This window comes from Narcine bancroftii, chromosome 1 (genome assembly GCF_036971445.1).
Source record: "Narcine bancroftii isolate sNarBan1 chromosome 1, sNarBan1.hap1, whole genome shotgun sequence".
Classification (NCBI taxonomy): Eukaryota; Metazoa; Chordata; class Chondrichthyes; order Torpediniformes; family Narcinidae; genus Narcine; species Narcine bancroftii.
The window spans coordinates 209685977-209713801 of NC_091469.1; the positions used below are offsets into that span (position 1 = coordinate 209685977).

Sequence of the window (27825 nt, forward strand, 5' to 3'; positions counted from 1 at the left end):
TGACCCATATCGGCAAAGTTTTGCTATAGTGACGGCATCCTCTATGCGTAGAGTGACGCAAGATGGCACCGCCGCTACCGCGTCATTGATGACGTTAAGGGAGTCCTGCAACGTGCGTGGATCAGCTGCGTTGGGCGGCCAAATGTGGGGTGGTGGGAAGATGCAACAAGTCTCTTGCGACTGCATCTTTAATGCAGTATGCGAGAGACATGCAAGGGATGGCCTACCAGTGCTATGCAGGGGCACGGGCAGTGGTGCGCATGTACGAGACTCTCGAATGGGTGACAGCTGCAGAGGCTGCTGTTCAATGTCGGGCTGAGGAGCTCAGCTCAATGCTGAGTGAGGAACAGACCTGCAGCCAGCCTGAAGAAGTTCAGGAAGCTGAGATACAAGAAATGGAAGAAGAATTCGAACATTATTTGGAAGCAGAAGACTATCAATTTTTGCTAGCTGCAGCTAAAGTGGAAGGTACGCCAACATCTTTGAAAGTACCTTCACCATATAATGATAATGTTGGAAACTATAACAAATCAAAATGAGAGTTTGATGGATTATGTTTCCACTAGTTTTCAAAATGTTGACCAGCAAGTTTTTGACATCAGACTTAAAATTACTGGTATGTCTGGTGAAATTGCCTCAATGAAAGTGGATGTCAGTAAATGTTTGACATCAGTGGATAATGCTGAAAACAAAATTAAAAACGTGGAAGATAGAGGAGATCAAGTGGAAGGAGCAGTTACCAGATGACAGATTGAGAAGAAGAATTTTTTACAGAAGATGGATTCTTCAGAAAATCAAAGTCGGCGGAATAATATAAAAATAGTGGGGTTAACAGAAGGTTTTGAAGGAGTAAATCCTACAAAGTTTTTTAAAGAATGTATTGTTGAAGTGCTTGGTCCAGAATATTTTCCGGAGAGTTTGGAGATAGAGAGGGCTCATCGTGCGTTAAGAAAAAAGACATTACCAGAGCTGTTTTAATGAGATTTTTAAGGTATTGAGATCGTGAGATGATTTTACGTGCAGCGGTTTTATGGGTATGTATGAATGGTCCAATGGTAATTCAAAATAGTAAGGTTTTTTATATGGATTTGAGTTAGGAGGTAGTCATGAAATGGAAATAATTTAATTCTTCTAGAGTTGTCTTATTTAAAAAAAAGGCTATAGATGTACTTTTAGATACCCAGTAATTTCAAAAATATTTTATGGTCAATACCAATCTCAGTTTTTTGAAAATCCACAGGCAGCTTTAACCTTTGCTAATTCTTTACCAGATTTTAAGTTGACACAGGAATTTGCATTGAAACCGTTGGTGGTGTTGGATAAAGCTGGAAATGGGAAAATTTAAAAGAAACTGGAAGTTGAACCTCTTGGACTTGCAAGAAGAAATTCCAGAAGCACTCAATAAATGAAGGGTTTCTTTGCTCTCTGGCTGGGGAGAGGATGTTATCCCAGCTCAATCCGAAGTCATCAGCCACTGTTGGTATTAACTGCACCCAGTTAATAAGGGGGTTACTGCTCTGCAGTTTTTTTGTTGGGGGGGATTTAAGGGGGTTTTTCAGAGGGTTTTTTTCTGTTTAAGGAGGTTTTTTTTCTTAGTAAGTTGTGAGAGATTGGGTGCCATTTTATAGATTGTAATGAGTAATTTAAATTTCGCACTTTTAATGTTAAGGGGTTAAATAGAAAACGTGTTTTAGATTATATTCAGAAATTAGAAGTAGATATAGCACTTTTGCAAAAAACTCATTTAACAGAAAAATAACATTCAAAATTAAAAAGAGGTTGGGTTGGACAAGCAATTTCATCTTCATTTAATTCTAAAGCTAGGGGGGTGGCGATTTTAGTTAATAAGAAAATATCTTTTGTAGTAGATTCTTTTTTTTGCAAATGTGCGAAGAGTGTTAATTGTTCATTGCAATATTTTTTCTGAAAGTTGGACTTTAGTGAATATTTATGCACCAAATGAAGATGCTGAGGCTTTTATTTCAGAGGCATTTTTAAATCTGAATCAGTCAAAAGGGAATGTATTGGTGGGAGGGGATTTTAATTGTTGTTTGGACCCATTGTTGGACAAATCTTCAAAAATTGCTGGAAGGTCTAAAAGGGAAAAAAAATTGGTTGAAATGAAGGATTTGAATTTAGTGGAAATTTAGAGGAAATTAAATCCAACAGAAAAAGATTCCTCATTTTATTCAATTCAACATAATTATTTTTCTATAATAGATTTATTTTTGATTTCTGCACATTTACAAGGTAGATTTAATTTAGCAGAATATAAAAGTAAATTATTGTCAGATAATTCATTATTATTAATTAGATGTTCAGGTACTGAATTGGTTGAGACAGCTTATCGATGGAGGTTTAATTAAATGTTATTGAAGAGACCAGACTTTGTTAAATATATGAGATCAAATTAATTTTTATTTACAAATGAATCAAAATTAAGTTCAAAATAAGTTTGTTTTGTGGGATGCTTTAAAAGCATATTTAAGAGGATTAATTATTAGTTATACAGCAAAGATTTAACAAAACAGTGTTAGTTAGAATGTTCAAATTTGGAGAATAAGTTACAGTAAAAATGCATAGAGGATGACAAGATACAAATATCTAAATTGAAATTACGTTATAATAATTTACAAACATATAAATATGAGAAAATTATACTGATGTCCAAGCAATGTTATTATGAATTGGGAGAAAGAACACATAAGATTTTGGCATGGCAACTTAAAACTGAGCAAGTATCAAGGACAATTAATGCTATTAGGAAGAATGGAGAAATTACTTATAAACAAAAAGATATTAACAATGATTTTTTTAAATTTTATGAAAATCTGTATGCATCAGAGGGTAGTCAAGATATTGATCAAATTGAATTATTTTTGGATAATTTAAATTTACCAATGTTGAATGAAGCAGAAGTAAAGAATTTAGATATTTAATTTACTGAACTAGAATTGAAGGAAGCTTTACAATTGATGCCTAATGGGAAATCTCCTGGAGAAGATGGTTTTTTGGTGGAGTTTTATAAAAAGTTTAATGATTTAATATTTCCATTATATATAGATATTTTGAAACAAACAACTGAAACAGGTGTATTTCCATAATCTTTCTCAAGAGCATTGATTACAGTTATACCCAAAAAAGATAGAGATCCTTTAAAAGTATCATCATATAGACCAATATTATTATTAAATATTGACTATAAATTGGTGGCAAAAGTCTTGGCCAATATGTTAATGAATTACTTACCAAAACTGTTTCATATAGATCAGGTAGGTTTTATTAAAGATAGGTATTCAGCAGACAATATAGTTAAGTTGATTTCATTAATTAATGTGGCAAAACAACAAAATAATCAACCAATGGTTGTATCTTTAGATGCTGAGAAGGCATTTGATCATGTTGAAAGGAAATTTTTGTTTAAAGTATTGGAAAAATTTAATTTTGGCCCATTTTGTAGAGGTTGGGTTAAGGCTTTATATGCAGGATCTACAGCAAGGGTGTTAATGAATGGTCAGATTTCAAATTCTTTTATTTTGTTCATTCTACAAGACAAGGTTGCCCTCTTTCACCTGCTTTATTTGCTTTAGTGATTGAACCTTTGTGGTTTGACAAGATTTAGGTATTGGGGAATTAGACTGAAGGAAAATGCATATAAAATTAGTTTATTTGCAGATGATGTTTTGATATACTTAACTGATCCAAAGGTTTCATTAAAGTCATTACAGGAACTATTGAATAAATATGGTAAATTATCGGGATATAAGGTTAATAGGGAAATGAGTGAGATTTTTACCATAAATTGAAAATGATTATAAAGACTGTAGACAAATTACTAAATTAAGATGGTCAAATAAAATTAAATATTTAGGAGTAGTTGTAAATAAAAATTATAATGATTTGTTTAATTTAAATTATGCACCTTTATTAAATAAGATTAAAATTGATTTGGATAAATGGAAAGATTTACCATTGACATTAATTGGAAGAGTGAATTGTATAGAGATGAATATTTATCCTCGAGTACAGTTTTTTTTTCAATCTATTCCATGTTTTGTATCGAAAAAGTTTTTAAAGGACATAAATAAGGTAATTAGGTTATTTTTATGGAAGGGTAAATTATCAAAGGTTTTCTTACAGAAATTGACTTTGGAGTTATGAATTAGGTGGCTGAAGCGGCTCAGTTGAAATTTATTAATAGATTATTTGACACTGAACAACCTCCTAGGTGGGTGAAGATAGAGATGGATCAGATCTTGGAGGCTAATATTAAGGATTTTATTTATAAATGGAATCTTTTATTGTTACAAGAATTTGATTTTCCAGTTTTACGACATATAATGAATATTTGGTATAATCGTAATTTAATTATAGGGTTTAAAGGGATGATTTCAATAAGATTACCAATATATCAGAATAAATTAATTCATTTTTCATTGAATAGTCCTTATTAAAAGGATTAAAAAATAAAGGAATAGTTAATGTTATAGATTGTTTTGAAGCAGGGAAGTCTTCATTTAATAGATTACAGGAGAAATATGGTATTGCGTCAAATTCTTTGTTTGCTTATTATCAATTTAGAGATTTTTTAAAGAAGAGTTATGGTAAGGAAATAAATTTGCCAAGTCAAATGAAATTTGAATTACTGATTAAAGATAAAAGTGAAAAAAGTTTTATTTCTGATATGTATAGATTGTTGCAGGAAAAAATGGAAAAAGTAAATATGCATAAAATTAAAGAGAAATGGGAAAAAGATTTAAATATTGTATTGGCAGAAGCAGAATGGTCACAAATGTGTGTTGATAGTGTTATAAAATTAATTAATGTGAGATAAAATATGGTTAAATATAATTTTTTGCATCAATTATATTTAACTCCTGAGAAAATGAAAAGATATGGATTTAGTATAACAGATTTATGTTTTAGATGTAGAGAACAGAGAGGTACTTTTGTACATTCAGTTTGGTCGTGTAAGAAAATTAAATATTTTTGGGAGGAAATTATAAAATTTTTGAGAGATTTCTTTAAAATGGATATACAATTTGATTCAAAGTTATGTTTATTGGGTTATGACAAGGCCCCACTTGTCAATTTAAGAATGCCTAAACCATATTTAGCTTTCTTAAAGTTAGCTTTAACAGTAGCAAGAAAATGCATAGCTGTTAGATGGAAGAATAATGTACAATTAAATTTGCGAAGATGGCATAATGATTTACTGTCTTGTTGTATTTAGAAAAATTAACATATAATATGAAAAACAATTATTCTTTTTTTATTGATAGATGGGGATTATATTTGAAATGTATGGCTATAGAAATTAATTAACTGTAATAAGTTTGGCACACCAATCAGGGTATATTGGTTTTTGTTCTACGTTTTTGGGGAGGGGGGATTGGGGGAAGCTTTTTTTAAGGATTTTTAGTGGGTTGTTTTGTGTTATAGGAGGGAGGGGGAGGGGGAGGGGAAGGGTTTATAGTAATTTTATATTTTTCTTTGTGTGTAATTTGAAAAATTAAATATTATTTTTTTAAAAGTGGGTGCCCTCCTTCCTCAGTGTTTCACTGATAGATCCATGACACCTTTGGAGGGTTCAGCAGTGAATCCCGACATCCCGGGCTCATCCCCTAGATGCCATTCACTCACTTGGGGGCTGCAATGCTATACATTGAATGTAGCGTACACTCCGGGTGAGCTAATATGCATAGCAGATATATTGTCTACAGGTGTTGACAAGAGAGAGCCCGGTAACACCAAAATGGATGAGGATGTGAATGCCTTCGTGGACATGATCACAAGTGCACTGCCATTTTAAATGCCATTAACTACCCTTTACAGTGGCTCTGGAGAGATTTTCGATTGTCGCATCTTTCCTCGCACTCCCAACTCCTGGAATAGCCTTGATGTTGATGTGGCTACAAATCCTCTGCAGCCGACTTCAACTGGTTGGACCCTTGCCACCTCGCCACATTGCTGCATATCAGCTGCAAGCTCAGCGTACCTGTTTCTTGCCTTCATAGGGCTCCTCCACTGCATCTTCCCAGGGCACTGTAAGCTGGATGATGTAAATGAGATGGAATAAGGCCGACAACAGCACAAGGTCTCGTCTGAGGTTGATTTCCCTGATTTCATTTGGGAAGCAGAGCCTCTGGCCTAAGTCTGCTGCCATCTTCCAATCACATGCCTAGCTGCCCGGAATCTGATCTTCATTTTGCAATTTTGGCTTGACCCTCACCTTCCTGGACAAATGCTGTTATGGATGAAGGGGAGCATCCTGGAACCTCTACTCATTGTCGTTGAGAAGGAATCTTCACTGTCCAGTGTAATATTTAAAAATAGCTTTGTGCAATTATGAAATGGTTCAGGTATTTCTTTTTTCTAATTTTCAAACACTTTATTAAAAATGTTATCACTTATATACACAGAAAATCCTTTCTGGTAATGTTTCAAAAGCAATTAATTTGTGTAAGAAGTTCAAGAGAGGAACTTGTCTGGTAAATGAAGAAGGAATAACCAGATTATCCCTTCCTAAGGGAAAGCTTTTGATTTCATCCATTTATAACAAAATTATAAATAGTGAAAAGTAGAATCTACATCTTCTGGTCAACAATTAGTCTACTGCAGTGGTTTTCAAACTTCTCCCCTAAACTCACATTCCACGTTCAGCAATCCCTATGCCATAGGTGCTCTGTGATTAGTAAGGGATCGAAGGTGGTATATGAATGGAAAGAAAAAGTTTGAAAACCACTGTTTTAATTGACTCGTTATGTGCACGGTTTCAGAACTCCAAAGGAAATGGGCCAATGACCATTTTTCTCAAGCAAAATATTTCAGTAACAATTGGGTCTAGAGCAATGATTCTCAACCTTCCCTTCCCACCCACATACCACCTTAATCAATCGCTTACTAATCTCAGAGCACCGAAGGCATAGGGAATACTTAAAATGGTATGTGGGTATAGGAAGGCAGTTTGAAAACCACTGCTCTAACCTTTCCATTTCTTCATGGTAGTTGAAGAAAAGAGTAAAAGTTGATAAGCCGCTAATGATTTAAGGAGACAGTTCTCAAGACGAATACACTGGGCAACGACTGCTAATCTCACCATTCCACAAATAAATAAAAAATAACAATAAATACCTCTTTTGGGGTTCTTACTGGTAAATAGGGACTGAACGTGCATTAATTCAGCTCCAGCTTGCTGTTATAAATTAAGAATGCGACACATCAAAGAAAATTAGAAAAAAATGGTGAGGAATTTTCAATAATAAGAATACAATCAGAGAGTGGTATTGTTTTTAAAATATATTATTTTATATTATATGAAAAGAAACAGTTAGTTATGCTCAGACAAAGATTACATGACCATGCTCCTGGACATAATGCATTAAAAATTGTTCTTCTGATATATTTGAATGGTGTCAGAAGAGCAGGAATAAACAGATACTGTTGCAATTGTAAATTTGTCTGATACATTTTTAAAAACTTAATTAAATTGGTATATTTTGTGAATCATAATTGGTATGGTGACCCACTTACAAGCAAACGACCCGGCTCCCAAAAAGGTGGCTGCACTGCTATGAGTATGGGAAAAAGCCCACACCTGGGATGGATTTTTGTCCTATTCGATGATGTCACATCCTGCCTGAGTGACGGGAACGGGAATGGATAAAAGCTCAGGTTAAAGGTCTAAATAAATCAATTTTGAACTCAGCTCCACAACGCAAACATCATTTCCTTTCATAGCTCGGTTAGTAGTTCTCCGCTACATTGGTGACCCCGAAGGTCCTGATGATATTTGGACCTGAGGATGGAGAACTTTTCTTTGATACACACAGTTTCACTAAAACTGCCAACATTTTGGACATCACAACCACGGGTGTGGTTTGATCAGGTGGAAGCCCAATTTCAGTTGTGGCAGATAACATCGGATTCCACGAGGAACTACTACATGGTGAGTGTCCTGGATTAAGAGACACGGCTGGGTCTCTGATTTCCTCCAACAACCCCCAGAGGAGTTAAGTATGAGGCACTCAAGAAACTGTTGATCCACACTTTTGGTCTCTCATGGTGCGAGTGAGCAGCCTGCTTGGTCCACTTGGACGGCTTGGGAAACAGGACTCCCTTCTGCACTAATGAATGACATGCTAGCACTTGCAGAAGGACATAGGCCCTGGCTGATGTTTGAGCAGGCCTTTCTGAAACAATTACCAGACGACATCCACATGTTACAGGCCAATGAGGATTTCAGTGGCTCACGGAGGGTCATAGCCCATGCAGATGTTCTGTGGTGGGCTAAGCATGATAGCAGGGCATCTGTGGGACAAATTGCCAGACTCCGCATACAACAGCAGACCCAATCAAACTCAGCAACAGACCAGCAGTCGTCCAGAAGACAAGGGGTTGAGGATAACATCCACTGGTCTTTCTATCACCAAAGATGGGGGGCAGATGCTCACCACTGTCACCCTTCCTGTGTGTTCCAGGGAAACACCACGGCCAGCCATCGTTAATGGCTGCGGCGGCTGACCATTGAGACAGACTCGTGTATGTCTGGGATAGGCATTCCAGCCAACGATATGGGAGCTGAAATCAGTGTGCTTCCCCCATCAGGGCACGATATCCACCACAAAAGGCCTGAACTGACATTGAGGGCCACCAACAGCAGCACGCGCAGCGTCCCACTGCACTTCAACACCAGTCAGTTCACATGGACTTTCACGTTGGCCGTGGTTGCCCAGTCACTGCTGGGTGCAGATTTCCTCTGGGCCCACAGCTTACTGGTTGATTTGGAAGGATGAAGCCCAGTCCATGCCAAAACATTCCAGACCTGCTCCCTAGGGAAGGCCAGATTACCATCCTCACACCTGGCCTGTGTTTGGCTCTTGGAGAATGAGTTTGCCAGGATGTTGGCAGAATTTCCCTCACTAGTAACACTCCAATTCACCTCAGCAATGCCAAATCCCGGGGTACAGCACCACATACAGACCGAAGAACCACTGCTGCACATCTGAGCATGCAGGCTCCCTCCAGACAAGCTCCATTTAGCCAAGGAGGAGTTTGAAATGATGGAGGAGATGGGAATTGTACAGTGGTCTGATAGCTCCTGGGCCTCCCTGCTACATGTGGTGACCAAAGCAGCGGGCTGGTGGAGACCTTGTGGCGATTACCGCCGTTTGAATGAGGTTACCACGCCCGATCGCTCCCCTGTGCTGCATGTGCAAGACTTCACAAAGAGTGATGGGAATGGAAATGAAGAAAAGTGCAGGTTAAAAGCCTGAATAAATCTACAATATGCACATCACTTTCCTTCATAGCTCAGTGAGTTGTTCTTCTCTTTATTCGTTGCAAATTTTGGCTGCAACAGGCTATTAATTAATCAAGAACTTAGACATAGAAGTTCTGATGGAAACAAATGCAAATTAAAAAAGTGCAGCCTGGACGATGATAATTTGCTACAAAACAGAGCAATTTATGCTTCAAGTCAATTCATTTATTCCCTACTCATCTACACAGAATATAATTTTCTCAGTTTTTAATCTTTCAAAAGCTATAAAATGCAAAAACTTCAATTGACATAAATTGGTAACTGAAATAGTTTTCTGCCAGAGTCCCATATTTTGCATAAGTTGCTTCAGGAACATGTAATATAATGGTTTCTAAGTGGATCTGAATTACAACAAATCATTGCAACAAATTGCTTAACTTACTGCCATACACTTCTTGGATTTCCAATAAGACAGCAGTAAACTTGTAGTATAGAATGATGACCTCACTTTCTTTTAGTATCACTTACACTAAGAGCCACATTTCATGACTTGTTCACAAGAATAAATACTGATTCTGAGACTTACATGGAACTTTGCTGAAAAATGAAATTGCAGGTTGAAAAGTTCAATCACTTCTTAAATAGAAAAAAAATCAAATTTTGTCAGTCATTTTAGTGACTGATGGACAAAGAATCATGGAATCGTACAGTACAGAGTTCACCCTTTGAGTCGCTTCATCCATGATTCCTATCTACACTAATTCCATTTGCCTTCATTGAGTTTGTTTTCCTCGACATCCTTCCCATTTAAGAACTAGCTCAAGACATTTTAAACATTGCAATGGTGTTCGCTTCTACTTTTTTCCTCTGATTGAAATAATCTGTTTAGACAATAACCAAACTTGAAGCACTGTCAAAATGCTCTTCGATCTTTTACAATTATATTTTGGAAGAGCACCTTTCAAATCCTAGTTAATTGAAATATTGATTTTTACGTTTTCATCCATGTTCGTTATTGTGTGCTTCATAATGAGTCGCGTCGGTGGGTGAGGTAAAGCAAATAAAAGGTTTTATTGAACACACCAAACATGATAAACAGGGTAGGGAGAGAGAGAAAGAGCGAGCCTTTCAAACTATTGGGTAAAATGGGGTTAACTGGGCAATTTGCCCAGCTAGTGCCCCAGATACAACAGATAGAAAGGGTCTGACTCAGTCAACCTCGTCAGAATCCCAGAGGTAGGTCAGGGAACCGAGTTAAACTTACCTAGACCATGTCCATGGGCGATTTGAATATGGAAAATGGTGACCAGCTTATTCTGGTGACATCAACGCTTGGCGATTTAATGGGTCGATTCCCCTGCGATTTAAAAGGTGCTTCCAGCACCTTTGCCCCAGAAATCACAGCCGGGTCCAATGAGGACCACCCAGGGGCTGCAGTTTAAAAGGGGCTAGTGTGGCGCCTGCTCCCTGCTAGTTCTTGATTCAACTAATGCGCCCTCGTGGTGCTTGTGCATGCGTGGTGCGCTGTTGCGAGTACAGTGACTGCAATGTCATTGCAGCGGGTGCAGAGCTGCCCAAGGCAGTGGCTGTCTACAATCCTTGTTTGCCCATCCCTCAGATGAAGTGAAGAAGATTATCTATAATCACAGAAGGATCTAGGTGAACTGGGTAAATGGGCCAAAAAATAGCAGATAAAATGTAATTGGGACTGCGCTGATGGAGTTTCTTTAGCAGCAGCCTGCCACTGGCACAGACTCACGGGGAGTGAGGGAGCAGAGATGCAGTGCTCCTACAGGGTCCAGCCACCCAGTTGACTGCCGTTGGATCTGCACAGGCTTTGAACGCCCCATTGAGGGAGCCGATGGTGGTTTTATTTGAGATGCCGCGACCTTGGGGGTCTGCACACAAGATGGTATCACCTATTAATCGGCAGCAGCCACAAGAGGCTGCAGATACTGGGGAAGCAGAGGACTGGAGCAGGGCACCAAAGGAAAGGGAGATCCCCCCCCCACCCCCATCTGAGAGGGAGGTGATGAACTGGAGCAGGGCACCACAGGTCAAGAAGATCAAACCCCACACCCCTACCCCGACTAAGAAGGAGGAATGGAAGAGATGACCCACGGGTCTCTGACCATGGAGGTGGGCCAGTGAGGAGGCTCTGCAGCTGAGGGACCAGTGCAAGCAGCGGGCTGCTGGAAACTTGAGGTGAGGAACCCACGGAAACCGCAGGCTGCTGGAGACTGCTGTCAGGAGACTCGCACTGGGCTGCAGACTGCTGGAGAGAGGCTCAAACTGGCTGGAGGAGTACCAGGTATCGGAGCCGGGATGTGGGTGGCGCAGAGGGTGCTGGTGAGATGTGGGGGCAGGACCTGACCATGTCAGAGGTTTGGATTTGGTACTCGGTTCACCAAAGGTTTGGACTGGAGTCTGTGGGGCTTTGGGGGCTGTGGAAATACTGGAAGTGAATCTACAGTCACTTAGTGACTCTGGGTGGGGGAGGGGAGGGGTGACTCACTTTTGCTTCTCTCTCTCTCTCTCTCTCTCTCTCCCTGTCTGTACGTTTGACTGTAAGAGGCGCTTCTGCAATTTCTGCTATTGGTGAATCAGCCAAAATGAAATTTCATGTAATATGATCTTTTATGTGCTTCATCCAAATCAAGGCCAAGTTCTTTACTTTTTATATTACTTAGAAGAAAGATCTCTGGATTTTTTGGTATGTTATTTTTTTTGTGATTTTATTTAATACCTGATTTAGATCTTCCCAAAACTTTTCCACTTTCTCACATGCCCAAATTGCATGTACTGTTGTTCCTGTTTCCTTCTTTCAGCGAAAACATCTATCTGATACTGTTGGGTCCCATTTATTTAACTTTTAGGGTGTGGTGTATAGCCTGTGTAACCAATTATATTGTATGATGCGTAACCTCGTGTTTATTGTATTTCTCATAGTTCCGGAGCATAGCTTTTCCCATGTTTCATTCTTTATCTTTGTTTAGATCTTGTTCCCACTTTTGTTTGGGTTTACAGCTTATTTCATCGTTCTCTTTCTCTTGCAGTTTGATGCACATGTTTGTTATAAATCTTTTAATTATCCTTGTGTCTGTAATCACATATTCAAAACTGCTTCCTTCTGGTAACCTCAGCCTGCTTCCCAATTTGTCCTTTAAGTAGGTTTTCAGTTGGTGGTATGCAAACATTGTACCGTGAATTATACCAATTTGTACTTCATTTGTTCAAAAGATAATAAATTATTTCCCAAAAAATAATTTTCTATTCTTTTGATCCCTTTTCTCTTCCGATCTCTAAAGGAATGGTTATCTATTGTGAAAGGGATTAGTTGATTTTGCATCAATATTAATTTTGGTAGTTGGTAATTTGTTTTTTTTCCTTTCTACATGAATCTTCTTCCAAATGTTGAGCAGATGGTGCAGTACTGGTGAATTCCTATGTTGCACCAGCTTTTCATCCCACTTATATAGTATATGTTTAGGTACATTCTCCCCTATTTTATCTAGCTCTAATCTGGTCCAATCTGGTTTTTCCCTTGTTTGATAAAAATCTGATAGGTATCTTAATTGTGCTGCTCTAAAATAATTCTTAAAGTTTGGTAGCTGTAAACCCCCTTGTTTGAACCATTCTGTTAATTTATCCAGCGCTATCCTCGGTTTCCCCCCTTTCCATATGAATTTCCTTATTATTTTCTTTAGCTCATTGAAGAATTTCTCTGTTAAATGAATCGGTAATGATTGAAATAGGTATTGTATCCTTGGGAAGATATTCATTTTCATGCAATTTACCCTTCCTATCAGTGTTAGTGGTAAATCTTTCCAATGTTCTAAGTCATCTTGTAATTTCTTCATTAATGGCTGATAATTTAATTTGTAAAGATGGCCTGGATTATTATCTAGTTGCTTAAGGGCTGCAGGCAGCTGTGTAAGACCTTGGTCAGACTGCACTTGTGTACTTGTGTAATGATCACTGCACAACAGAAAGGGAATGGTATGAACAGAGAGAGTGCAAAGATGGAATAATAACTTTATCCATGCCTCTGAGAATTTTATATATCTCTACAAGGCTATTCCTCACCCTCCAATGCTCCAGGAAGATCCCCGAGAATGGGCTCAGTTCCAAAACAATTATTGTCCCTTGCATCCAACAGATGCTGCGTGATCTGCCAAGTTTCTCCAGCACTTTTGTCTATTGCACCCAACCCCAGCATCTGCAGATTTTCTTGCTAAACTGTGTGGCAGAAATGTGGCCTGATCCTGTTGAGTAATGTCATAAATTAGGATAACCATTCCAATGAAGGACATGGTCACAGGTTACCATATATATATATAAAATACGGTGTGTTTAAAAAAAAATGATTTTTATAAGATTTAAACAGTATTCCAAGAACAACAAATGCAAACACACTCTGTGTGTGTTTTATATACACACACATATATATGTATGTGTGTAGCGGCTGCTAACGGCAGCGCTACCGAAATGAAGTGTGTCCACACAACATGAGGGTGAAGCAGTAACTAACTGACTTTATTTAAATCTTTCGCACTGCTTTTAGGGGATGGCCCACTTCCTGTCTGGGATGCACTGGTCTAAGGGAGTGAGATCAGCATGTTGCGGAGTCGCTGCCTGCCCAGCAATGCACAACCAGGGAGTGGGACATCTCCCAGGCAATGCATGTCACCAAACGTTGGCTTCTCCTGAGAAAGGAAGTGGGGCCTGCACCATTTTGTACCAACCGACTGGGGACAGTAATTCGGCCCATTGTTAGGTAAAAACATCATGAGCTGGGAATGTAGAAGGAGTCACCCAGTGCTGGGCCGTAACAAGATGCAGTTGTGACCTTGTACTCTCAAGATAAGAGTGGGGATGACAAATTGATGTGCAGGAAACTAGTAGAGAAGGATAGCAACAGTTTATTCATTGGACAATGTCATGGTATGATAATTTACTAAGTACGTATCCTAAGGTATATAAAAAACACCACTTGCTGATAACGGCAGAATGCGCCTTCTCCAACTAACACTGTTAGTTGCAAGTGTTACAATCCGGCAATAAAAAACAAAGAACCTTGATTTCGACTCAGTCTGGTGTTTGACTCACTCATTCATGAACAAAGCAGACCTAACACCATCTAACCATGTGGTCGCTTGGCCTGCTACGAATATATGTGGTAATATATGGTAACCCATGACCATGTCCTCCTTTGGAATGGCCACCCTAAAATGCTTATTGTTAATTGAACTGATTGACTTGTTTATTGAATTCTTTTCATTGTCAATGGTACTGAGATACAGTTAAAAAAAATTGTGTGCTATCCAGGCAAGTTAATCCTTTATTAGGTAAAACAGATTGTGGAAGATAAAACAGAGGTATAGAAAACTGAGAAACAGTTCAGTTAAAACCATGCAACAGTAGCATCATTTTAATTATGAGAGGTCCATTCTATCGTATGTTTACAATGGGGAAGAAACTCGACTTGAATCTGGTGTTATGTATTTTCAAACTCATGTATCTTCAACCCGATGAGAGTGGGATGTAGTGAGGTAACCAGGGTGTGATGTCTCTTTAATACGCTGGCTGCTTTCTTGAGGATGTAGGAAATGGAGTCGATGGAGGGGGGATTGGTTTGTGTGATGTATTCACAACCTTCTGCAATTTCTTGCAGTCTTGGGTAGAGTTGATCCTGTACCAAACTGTGATGCATCCATACAGGATGTATTCTATGGTGTCTCTGTAAATATTGGTATGAGACCCTGGTGACAAGCCAATATCTTTGGGAATTTGAGGAAGTAGAAATTATTACATGTTCTTGGCTCTAGCATCAATGTGGTATATCAATCCAGAGTGAATTCTGCTTCAAACTATAAAATAGAAAGCTAAAAAATGAACAATGTTACAAACGTGCCAAACAGAAGCTGGGAGGAAATGTATGTCCTCCAGGAGAACATGAAGCAATCCAAAGTTTAAAGTTGCATTTATTGTCAGAATAACATCACATAACCCTGAAATGATTTGTTCCTATGGGCCCAAGCAGAATTTCTACTCATAAAAAAATGACTCTACAAAAGAAAAAAATGTAAACAAATCGTCTGTGCAAATATAGAAAAAAAAATTCAGTAATAAATTGTGAGCAAAGTAAGAATCTGTAAATGAGTTTGTCGTTGAGGAGTCTGATGGTGGAGGGGTAGCAGCTGTTTCTGAACCTGGTGGTGCGAGTCTTGTGGCACCCAGACCTCTTTCCTGATGACAGTGGCAAGAACAGAATGGGGGTGTGGATCCTTGATCATTGCTGCTGCTCTCTGATAGCACTGTTCCATGGTTCTCGATGGTGGAGAGAGTTTTGCCTGTGATGTACTGGGTTGTGTCCATTCCATTTGGCAGGGATTTCCGCTCAGAGACATTGGTGCCCCCCCCCCCCCCATACCAAGATGTGATGCAGCTGGTCAGCATACTTTCAACTACGCATCTGTAGAAGTTTGCAACAGTTTGTAACAGTCCAGTTACATCCTGCAGTGTAGTCATAATTAATATCAAGACAATCATTCTTAAATCCTGAGATGGTCCATTGACTCAAATAAAAATCTTCTTGAACCTCATGGATATTTTCATTGATGAAGACAGATGAATCTTATTGACTTTCCCTTAATGTTAACATTCGATCAGTATTTGTGTCTGTTGTAACATCTAGAGAAATCTGCAGATATAAGTTTGCAATATAACTCAAGCAGGCTTTACCCATTTCATTTGTAACTGATGAAGGGTTTCAAACTGACCTGATTACTATACATTGATGTCCTGGCTTCGAATCCCGCACTGTCTGGAGGAATTTTATATTTTCCCTGTGGATTTTCCCTGTAGGAATTTTATATTTTCCCTGTGGATTTCTTCTGAGAGCTCCAGTTTCCTCCCCCTTCTACGGTGTTAAAAGGTGAATTGGTCACATGAGTATATTTGGTGGAGCGGGCTCATGGGTCAGAAGGGTCTATTAGCATGGTGCATCCATAATTTTTTTTTAAATTGCAAAATTCAATGAATAATATGAAATATCTCTTGATCCATAACTGTACATTAATACTCAAGAGTTCAATAGAAATTGGAAACTAGGTGGCATGGTTGGTGTAGCAGTTTACACAATGCTTTTACAGCGCCAGAGATCAGAACCAGACCTGGGTCAAGTCTTGCGCTGTCCGTAAGGAACTTGTACATTCTCCCCGTGTCTGCGTGGGTTGTCTCCAGGGGCTATGGTTTCCTTCCAACCTTCAAAAATGCTCCGGGGTGTAGGTAAATGGGGTGTAAATTGGGCAGCACGGACTCATAGCACCGAATTGATCTACTACAGTGCTGTATGCCTAATTTAAATAAAAATAAAAATGCATGTTAATCAGGAGATAATAGAAAGAAACTTGAAATTAAGAGCTGCAACTATGTTTAGAACAAATATGGTTAGATTCTAAGCTGGCTCTTTTCATTAGATAATACTTAGCCATACACTACAAAGAAACAAATAATTGCCTTTGTATTCTTAATGCTGTATATGTGGAAACATTCCAAAGGTATATCTGACCACATTTTTGTGAAATACAGCAGATACAATATATTATGTGCAATAGATACGTTGGAGAAACAATCTGTCACACTTTGCAATAAAAACTGCACAACACCAATCCATGATCAGAATTTGCTAGGTCTGATCCCACTGCACAACCTAATTCTTTGTATTGCTGGATGTGCCCTTGCAATGGAGGTTGAATTGCTTCCACTCCTGTTGCTGGGGCAACTGATGGAGCTAATGCAGAACCTGCAGACAACAGATGACATAGATAAGGGTTTGGTCGTTGGGTATTCAGTGAAGTAGTCCTCCCCTTCTGCCATTTACTGACGATTATTAATCTTGCAAAAGGGAAAAGCCTTGCAGTTAGATTATGAGCACTTGTGTCAACCTGAGTAATAAAACATGAAAGTCTGCAGACCCTGTGATTGCAGTAAAACACAGACATAAATGCTGGAGGATCTCAGCCGGTCTCACGGCATCATTACTGATGTTTCTGGCCTGAGTCCTTCTTCAAGGTAAAGGCCAAAAAAAAACAGGAAGGCATCTGAATAAAGACTGAAAAATGGCAGGGAGCGGGAAGTCCAAACAGTTGTTAAAGGTGACAGGGGAAAGAAGAAGGAGGTGATAGCGGAAACCGGAGAAGTTGATGTTAATACCATCCAGTTGGACAATGCCCAGACGGAAGATCAGATGTTGTTGCACCAATTTGCGGATGATCTCAGTCTGGCAGTGCATGAAACCATAGACAGACATGTCAGGAGGGAATGGGACAGGGAATTCAAGACGTTGGTCACTGGGAGATCCAGGCTATTTTGGTCGACAGAGAAAAGTTGCTTTCAAAGGTCCAGTGGTAAGTCCAAATTTGGCCTCTTGTGACTAAATGAATTTCCTCTTACTGTTCTAGCTTTCTCCCACATCCAAAAGATGCATCGATTGTTAGTTTAATAAGTATCCTGGTGGGAGAATCAGTAAAGCAACGTGCTGGTTAGTCCACATTTGTGAGACAATAGGTTACAGGGAAATTAGTAGGAAATAGAAGTGAAGGGATTGCTCCAGTAAAGTAACCTGGTGAAACTAATTACAGAAGAACACCTTGCTCTGGTCAGATCAAAGATTCTCCACATATTTTTCTCAAAGTTATAACTCCAGTGGGATTGCTCCAAGAGCCAGAATGGACTTCCGTGTTGAGGAAAAGATGAGCAATAGTTTGACTTCAGATCCATATTTGAAATTTGTTGCTGTCAAAGTCCAAACTCATGCGACCTGCTCAATCTAAATTGTAAACTCTTTCTGTTTGCAATCCTGAAACAAGTGTGGGCTTGTTTGTAGAGATACACTTCAGAATTAAATTCTAGAGACTTTTTGATCTGATCTGAACAAGGTGACCTTCTGAAAATAGTTTCTCCAGACTATCTCATTTTTCAAACTGTGAATGGTTGGTGTATGGGAAATATTTTAGTTGCCAAGGATTTGTTATCATTTTCTTCTCTCCAGATGGCAATTTTTCAGCATGACATACAGTATTGTGTGTGATTTATTTCTACCCAGTCCACAAAAATGAAAATTAACTCTGGGGTCATTGTCTACTAACCAGTGTCTGATCATAGATTAAGATTCAACAGGTTGATCCCAGAGATGAGGGGGGTTAACCTACATGGAGAGACTAAATCACCTGGGATTATACTCACTCGATTTCAGAAGAATGAGAGGAGATCTTATAGAAGTATATAAAATTATGAAAGGGATAGATAAGATAGAGGCTGGAAAATTGTTTTCACTGGTAGGTGAGACCAGAACTAGGGGACACAGCCTCAAGATTTAGGGGAGCTACCAGGCCTACTTGAACATGACCAGGGATGTCTTCCATAAAGACAAGCTCCGGAGATCGGCGCTTATCTCAAGACTAGGGATGAAGGGGTACACAATCGTCCGAGACTGCCTGACATATGAGGCTGCTGTCAGGGCTCAAAAGGCCCACTATATAAAGGCCCCGAATGAGGTCCTAGTGAAGAACTGGCTTGCTCTACACCACCAATGGCCCAGAGAGTCAATTGACAACTACCTGCTGGAACTGCGGACACTGGCTAAGAAATGCAGGTATGAGGCCACTTCAGGCTGCATCCGGGAAGATGAACAGATCTGGGACACCCTAGTCGCAGGGATCGACTCGAGGTATATGAGGCAGCGACTGCTCAAGTCAGGAAGGAAGGTCCTCGCTAGCCACATCGAGCTGGCCAAAATCACAGGAACAGACCAGTCTCGAGAATGACCACCTGGAGGCCAGCGAACTCGCACTCTCAGGTGAGCACCTCCCGCTACGGCGGCCCCTGCTCTAACATTTTCCGCTTCCTGACAAGGGACAGCACCCTTTGTGGCTGCTGCCCGGCCAAAGACTTGGGATGCTCCAGCTGCGGGAGGAAGGGACATTGGGTGAGGGTCTGCCATGCGAAGGGAGGTCCAGGGAAGTCCATGGCCTGTACTGCTCCTGAATGCAATTCCAGTCCCAAGCCATCTGCCCAGGACTTGCCCAAGATCGCCCACTGTGCAACCTGCCACCTACAGAAGTGTTGCAAAAAGACTCGGCAATCATCTTGCAGCAGTCAAATTTAGAATTTGGTGCCATCATCAGAGGAGGAAGGAGGGCGGCCATCTTGCTGCTCCATGAGGTTGGTGCCATCTTACCTGCACAGGTCGACTCAGGTCGGAGGGGGCCACTCAAGGGAAGAACACGGCATCTCCGACAACCTGGCATCACTGGTCCTCGACCAGAATAGACCTCACCAGCTCTGCAACTCGATGTTGATGGTAAAGGTAAGCAGACATTTGACCCAATGCCTGATTGACACAGGCTCCACGGAAAGTTTCATAGACTCACAGACTGTGCAAATATGTAACTTAAAAATGTACCTGTCTAATTACCGAATCTTCCTAGCGTCCCAGTCCCATTCAGCGTGGATACAGAAACATTATATAGTTCTATGTCGTTTTGGTGGGGGGGGGGGGAATTTTGTGAATTTCGCATGTACATTTTAGATGAATTGTGTGCTCTAGTATTGTTGGGTCTGGACTTCCTGTGTCACCATAAAAGCATGACCTGGGAGTTTTCTGGTCCATTTCCCTCAGTAGCGGTTCGGAACAGAGGGCCCTCAAAACCAGGACCCACTTGCAGCCTCTCCACGCTGAACACCGACCCCCTCCCCCCTCCCGACCTGTTCCCAAACTTGTCTGCCGATTGTAAGCCCATCGTCACCAAGAGCAGGAGGTACAGCATAGCAGACAGTGCATTTATAAAACAGAGACCCAGCACCTGGTGGAGGAGGGGATCATCGAGCCCAGCACCAGCCCATGGAGAGTGCAAGAGGTCGTAGTAAAGGGGAAAACAAGTCCAGGTTAGTGATTGACTATAGCCAAAAAAATAACAGATACACACTCCTGGACGCTTACCCCTCCCTCATATGTTGGATATGGTGAACAATATTGCGCAATATCGGGTCTATTCGACCATCGACCTGAAAGCTGCCTATCACCAGCTGCCAATCCGTTCCGAGGACTGCCCGTACACAGCATTTGAGGCTAACTACAGTTCCAGAGGGTCCCTTTCAGTATTACCAATGGGGGTGTTTACTTTCCAGCGGCAGATGGACAGGATGGTGGACGAGTATGGGTTCAAGGCTACCTTCCCTTACCTTGACATTGTCACCATTTGTGGCCACACCATGGAAGACCATGATGCCAATCTCCAGAGCTTTCTCCACAGATCGAGAACACAGAATCTCACTTATAATTCTGACAAGTGTGTATTCAGGACTACATGACTGTCTATACTTGGCTACATGGTGGAGAACGGTGTCAATGGCCCCGACCCTGATAGGACGCACCTCCTGTTAAATCTTCCCCTTCCCGCGACCACAGAGGTTTTGAGGAGATGCCTGGGTTTTTTCCCATATTGCGCCCAGTGGGTCCCTCAATACGCCGACAAGGTTCATCCCCTCTTAAAGGCCACCACTTTCCCCCTTTCGGCCGAAGCTCAGACAGCTTTTAATTACCTCCGAAGTTACATTGTGAAAGCCACCATACACGCAGTAGATGAAAATGTACCTTTCCAAGTGGAAAGTGATGCTTCGGATATAGCCCTGGCTGCTACTCTCAATCAGGCAGGCAGACTGGTTGCCTTTTTCTCATGGATGCTTCAAGGTCTCGAGCTCTGGAACCCGTCTGGTAAAGGAGGCTCAGGCCATTGTAGAAGCTGTAAGGCATTGGAGGCACTACCTGGCTGTTAGAAGATTTACGCTTCTCATGGACCAGTGTTCTGTCGCATTCAGGTTCAGCAATGCCAAGAGGGGAAAAAAAATCAAGAATGACAAAATTGTTAGGTGGAGGATCGAACTCTCCATCTACAATTATGACATTGCCTATCAGCCATGGGGCCCTTAACGACCTTTTAGATGCCTTGTCCAGCGGATGCTGTGCCTCCACACACACCAGTCAACTGCAGACCATGCACAATGAGCTCTGCCATCCAGGGGTCACCTGCATTGCTCATTTTGTCAAGTCCCATAATTTGTCCTACTCAATAGAAGACGTCAAGGAAATGACCAGGTCATGCTAGGTCTGTGCTGAGTACAAGCCGCACATTTTTCACCCCATGAAAGTGCACCTGATAAAGTTATCTAGGCCATTCGAACATTTCAGCATTAATTTTAGTGGAACTCTCCTCTCCATGAATGGGAACACCTACTTTCTCTTTGTCATCGATGAGTACTCCCACTTCCCACTTCCCGTTCACCATCTTGTGCCCAGACACATCTGCCTTGCCCGTTACGAAGGCCCTAGACTCTATTTTCACCCTTATCGGGTATCCCAGCTATATTCAGAGTGAACGGGGCTCAGCCTTCATTAACGACGAGCTGCGTCAGTACCTGCTGGTGAGGGGCATCGGATCCAGCAGGACTATGAGTTACAACCCACGGGAGAACAGGCAGGTTGAAAAAGAGAATGCCATTATCTGGAAGGTTGTCATACTTGCCCTGAAGCAAAAAGGCCTTCCAGACTTGTGCTAGCAGTATGTCCTCCCCTTTGTGCTCCACTCATTTCGGTTGCTATTCTGTACTGCGACCAATGCTACTCCTCATGAGTTACTGTTCACATTTGACAGAAGGTTGGCATTAGGGACTACACTCCTAGCCTGGCTCACTAGTCCTGGGCTGGTCCTTCTTAAGAAGCACGTAAGGAGAAGCAAGACCAACCCTCTGGTGGAAAGAGTGAAACTGCTCCACGCCAATCCCACGTACGCCTATGTGAAATACCCAGATGGTAGGGAGGACACAGTCTCCATCAGGGACCTGGCACCCACCGGAACAGTGGATCCATTGCCTCATGTGCCCCATGAGCTACTGAGCTTTTTATCCCCACCCCCACTGGGCCTCAGGGGACTCGGTTCAGGAGGAGAGTGAACCCCCCTCTATCATCGAGCCAGAGCCCCAGCTCACTACCCTTCCATCACAGGCGGACCAGGAGACTCAAAGACCCCAAGGTCCCCCCCCACCACCCTGGTGCTAAGGCACTCCATCAGGATCTCCAGACCCCCGTACCACCTGAGTCTATAAATAGTATTGTAAATATTTCTCTTCAGTGTCTCTTACCGGCTTCTGATCCTTGTTCTCTTCATCCACAGACCCTTAATCCTGAAGGATGGGGTGAATGTAGTGAACTGGGATTCACTAGAAGTGTGCTGTACTATTAACTGAACCTGCCTCCTGGCTCCTCCCCCTGGGGCCCATATATAACCCTGGTTTCTCGCCTAAACTCTGAAGCCTGTTCATGAACCCTACCTGTGTTGTAAGCTAATGAAAGTGTTAGTGTTGTAAGCTAATGAAAGAATTAGTTCTCCCTCCAGTCGAGTGTGAGCTTTATCTACACCACAATATGCTTGACAGACAACCTGCCTATATTAAATAATGCTTGTAGGTCATGAACAGGACTTTGTTGTATTTTGCTCCAAGTGTTAAAAATTAATGGAAAAGTAGACTGATTTTTTACAGTGCTTCCTGGACCAACTCAACTTCTGTTGTCAGTCTTAAAGATAGGAGAAGGCCTTGGACAAGAGAAACATGAACGAATATAAAAGAACAAGAGTATTAAATATAACATTCCTTGCTTCAATATAGGTCATGGTTGACATATAACTCACAGTTCTTGGTTTCTATATCTGTTAATCACAGATAACATTGTGAATATCACAGTCTGTTCCTTCCACTTTTCCATGTCATCCTTTAGTCTGTGTGTATTGTATTTTTCTTCTATGGCAGTGGTTCTCAACCATTTTCTTTCCACTCACATACCTCTTTAAGTAATCTCTATGCCATCGGTGCTCTGTGATTAGTAAGGGATTTCTTATGGTGGGATGTGAGTGAGAAGGGAAGGTTGAGAATCGCTGCTCTAGACCTAATTGTTACTGAAATATTTTGCTTGAGAAAAATGGTCATTGGCTCATTTCCTTTGGAGTTATGAAACTGTGCACATAATGAGTCAATGAGGTACAATTAAAACAGTGGTTTCCAAACTTTTTCTTTCCACTCACATACCACCTTAAGCAACCCCTTACTAATCACAGAGCACTGATGGCATAGGGATTACTTAAAGTGGTATGTGAGTGGGAAAAAAAGGTCAAGACCACTGCTCTATGGGTTAAGCTATAACCCTAAATATTGAAATGTAGCAGCGCACTGGAGGCTTAATCAAACTGGCTTGGGAAGATCCAAGTGACGTCATGATGAGTAAAACGGCTTTTACTGAACTTTGACTCGACTACGTCTGATCATTTTCTCTTTCTTTATTTCACAATGAGACACAGTTGCTACAGAAAGATCACAGTTCAGTTTCTGTAATTAAGAATCATAACAGCCATGGGAAACTTCCAGGTGAATTTTTAGTTATCCCCCCTCCCAGAAATCGCCTCAGCTTTTCCATTTTTACCATGATCTCTCTCATACGGATTATTCACACCAGTTCCTGTAAACTTGATGATGAATTGTTCATAGCTCCTTGTCTCCACCATCCTAAAGACCATGCAGGTTCACACTTGTTGACAGGCTCTTTGCCTATTGTACAGTCAACTGACTGCACCAACAGTCATTGCATAGAAAATAAATCACATATAGAAGAGATACACAGAAGACTGCAGATGAGAATGTGCTCGGGTCTGTGGGGCTGAGTGAGAAAGGGGACAACATCTACTCTAACTCTTTTGGCCCTTTTTTCACCTACCCAACACAAATCCTGAGCCCTCTGCCCATTCAATTTATTATCATACTAATAAAACAGTCTCACGTTACATAAGATTTCTTTCTGCCTGCTGCAAGGCAGACAGATTCGCCACCAGCAGGAACTGCCTAAGCGCCTCTTACAGCCAGACTTAAAGTCAGACACAGTCAGAGAGAGAGAAGCAAAAGAGAGTCTCCCAGAGTCACCGAGTGTCTGTAGATGTGCCTCCATTCCTACCGCAGCCCCCTGCAGCCGCACAGATTCCAGTCCAGACCATTGGAAACAATCCGAACTACCGACACGGTCAGGAACCCTTCCTTTGCTTCCATCCCCACTAGATGTTTTCGCTCTTCCCTCCCCCCACTCACCAGTTCCATCCGTTCTCTCTTTATCCCACCATTGCCTGTTTACCTTCTTATTGGGTGCCAGCACTGGCGAGCTAATCACACATTCCACCCTGCAACACCTCTTCCTCCACCTGATCCCTTTGCATTTCTTGGCCTTTCTCTTTTACTTATCTTTTTAATATATTTTTATTGATTTGGAAGAGAGAAATATTCCATGTTACATAATGAACATACAATAATCACACAATAGAATACAAAGTATGAATCCTAAGTAATTTATACATTGTCTTAGTTATAATGTCCAAATGCAATAAAAAAAATAAGAAAAAAAGTAAAAGACCCCACCCCCTCATTCTAACCCTACCCTCCCACCAAACACGGTCACCAGTGAATAATATGTAGAATTGAGTCTTGGCTCACAGACATCAGACAGGAAGCCCCAAGAGCATCCCTGCTTATGTATTAAAATATGATAACAGTCCATAAATAGGCCCCCTACCTTGTCAAATTCAATGATAATCTCTTTAATGTTATATATAATTCTCTCTAAGCTCAAGCAAGACATAATATCCTATATCCATTGCATGTGAGTTGCTGGTAATCTATCTTTCCACTTCATCAAAATTGCTCGTCTGGTGACCAGTGAAGTAAAATCTATTATTCTTTTGCAAATTAAATTCAAGGAAATATTTTCCTGTTGAGAATAACCAACCAAAGCAATATAAGGCCAAGGTTTTTCCACTTTAATCCTAAGTATCTCTGATAAAGTTTGGAAAAATTGTTCCCCAAAATCTTTTAGTTTTGGGCAATCCCAAAGCGTATGAATCAGAGATGCCTCATAGATTTAACACTTATCACCTAGTGGATCAACATCAGAATAAAAATGAGATAGTTTAACTTTGGACATGTGTATTTTGTCTGCCACTTAAATTGTAATAAACGAAGTTGTGCACAAAATGAGGTGTTGTGAATCAGGTCAAATATAGTATCCCAATCGTCATCTAAAATTAATATATTCAAATCTCTTTCCCATTCATTCTTGATTCCTCTCCCTGAACATATTTTTAGATCCATCAGGTTCTTATAAATGGTTGCATTTCACCATGATAAAACTTTATATCAAAAATTAAATCAAGGATAATAGATTCAAGAATTTGAGGACAATTAGAAAGTTTGGACTCAGTGAAATGCCTGATATGTAAGTATCTAAAAAAAAGCCTATTAGGAAGATTAAATGTAACTATTAATTGTTCAAATAAAGCGAACTTACCTCGAATGTACAAATCCCTCAAATTTTTTTATAACCAATCTGACCCACTCATTGAAACCTACATCCAAAATAAAGGGTCGGAGAAGATGATTCTTAATAATAGGGCTTGCAAGATAAACATTGAGCGAGTCAATTAATTTTCTAAATTGTGCCTATATTCTTAACCTATGTCTCATTATCGGATTGTCTGCCTGTTTCGAAAATGAAAAGGGGTAAAGAAGGTCCTAAAACTGTCAACGTAGCTAAATTTTTAGAAAAACTCAATTCCATTTCTACCCAAGAGGGATGATCATCTAAAGATGTCAGAAAAAGGGAAAGGCCTATCTTCAAATGACCAAAGAGAATGGGGACATATCTCTTCCAAATTTATTACTATTATTACTTTAGATGAAGAGCAACATGTCATTTAAAATTCATTCTCTGCATTTGCACTTGGACATCTTGGACGCATGTTCATGATCAGATATATAAATCTATGACAGAGAGAGGATAGATAACATGGGGCAACATTTTTTTTTCCAAAAGGTTTTCTTCCAGAAATATATTGGCAATTATGATAGACAACCTCAAGCTGAACACAAAGATTAATTTCAGATTTTCTGTATCATGTAGAAAGTTGGAGAAACATTATATTTTTATTAGCCTGTTTAATCGCATAGTGATGCTAACACTTGTGTTCGTTCAACTGACATAAAAAGGTTTTGCTGCTGATTTTCATTTGTACTCAGCATCTGATGCCTCTCATGTCAGTGTCCAACAATAGTTGGCCAGCTTTGTAGAATTCCAGTTGCTCTGATACTGCGTTTTCATGGTCGCAATGTCCTGGTGAAATAGTTCACCGTGTTCGAAACTCACTGCACCAAGATCAGCAGGGAAGACATCCAAGTGCGAATGCAGAGAATGAATTTTCAATGACATGTTGCTCTTCATGGTTTTGTATGTTTGAAGCACATTTAAAATGACAGGAAATCACAGAATTAGGTTATATCTAAAAATCGGATTGTGATAGGAAATATTTATGGTCATTTTTCATGATCAGCTATCCAAAAATCCATAAAGTATAACCAAAGGTGTTCAGGAAGCAAAAATCTTTGTTGTCCAGAGTAACCAAAGTCTGCTTCCAAAAGTAAGGCTATCTAAAGCATTGTAGTATAGCTTCAAGATAAGACAGAGGGTTATGACAGGAAGTGGAGGACAGCTTGGAACTTTCAGTACTAGTCTTATTACTAAATGTCATGGAGGGAATTTTGTTTCCTTCTTTTTCTCGAGCAAAACGGTAACTATTCAAAATGTGCTGGGGGAAGATCTTGACCATCCAGCCTTAGGTTCCTCCATGGGACACCAGCTAATTGCTGGCTCCTAGCCTGCAATGCCTGGCTGACTGTTCTCTGTGGTGCTCCTGATGTCCCTTTCCCTCCCCTTGAAGATCCCAGGTGGGTGAGGAAATGATCAAAGGGAGTCACAATCTTGCAGCTAATATATTCTATTCAGATAACCGGCTGAGTGTAACCAAAGTTTGGAGTGTAAAGAGCAGGACTAAAATTCTCAATTTCCGATCCAAGCTTACTGATGCAAGAATTACTCAATGGAGACCAATACTGAACAGCAACAATTTGAACATTGAACTCCCAAGTGGGCCATTGCCTGAGGGAAGCAAAGGAAGCTTTACTGCCCTGCTTGAATGTGCAGGAGAGCATCTTCATGTCGAACGTTTCAACAAGAAAAGGGATAATCAAGCTCTACTGCTCCACATATCTAGCTTTCTTGATGTTGAAATTGTGAGACCCTGGACATCCCCTTGTCCCAAAAGGACCAGATGCTTTCTTCATGAGATATACATTTGAAAGAGACTCATCTGATGAAGAATAAATGTGTGCTTTGTATGTTTCCATTTTCTTGTTCCGGGGTTTTATTTTGATTCAACCATGAAGGAGTAAGGGTGAAATTCTCCTATCTGGCATTGTAGCCTCAGGAAAATCTTAAGACTCAATGGGTGGCTAGATAAGTTCACTTGAGCTGAATTTCTACTTGCATGTTATGATTATAGCAAATAAATGGCTCGCCATGAAAAAAAAAGATGAAAGGGAGGAGGTTTAAAGGGGACCTGAGAGACAGATTAAGT

General features: G+C 40.4%; 1 pseudogene; it reads left to right on the forward strand.

Moving 5' to 3' along the window:
- The first annotated feature begins 20656 nt into the window (after positions 1–20656).
- On the forward strand, positions 20657–27572 carry LOC138753812 (ornithine decarboxylase antizyme 1 pseudogene; annotated as a pseudogene).
- Positions 27573–27825: the final 253 nt, after the last annotated feature.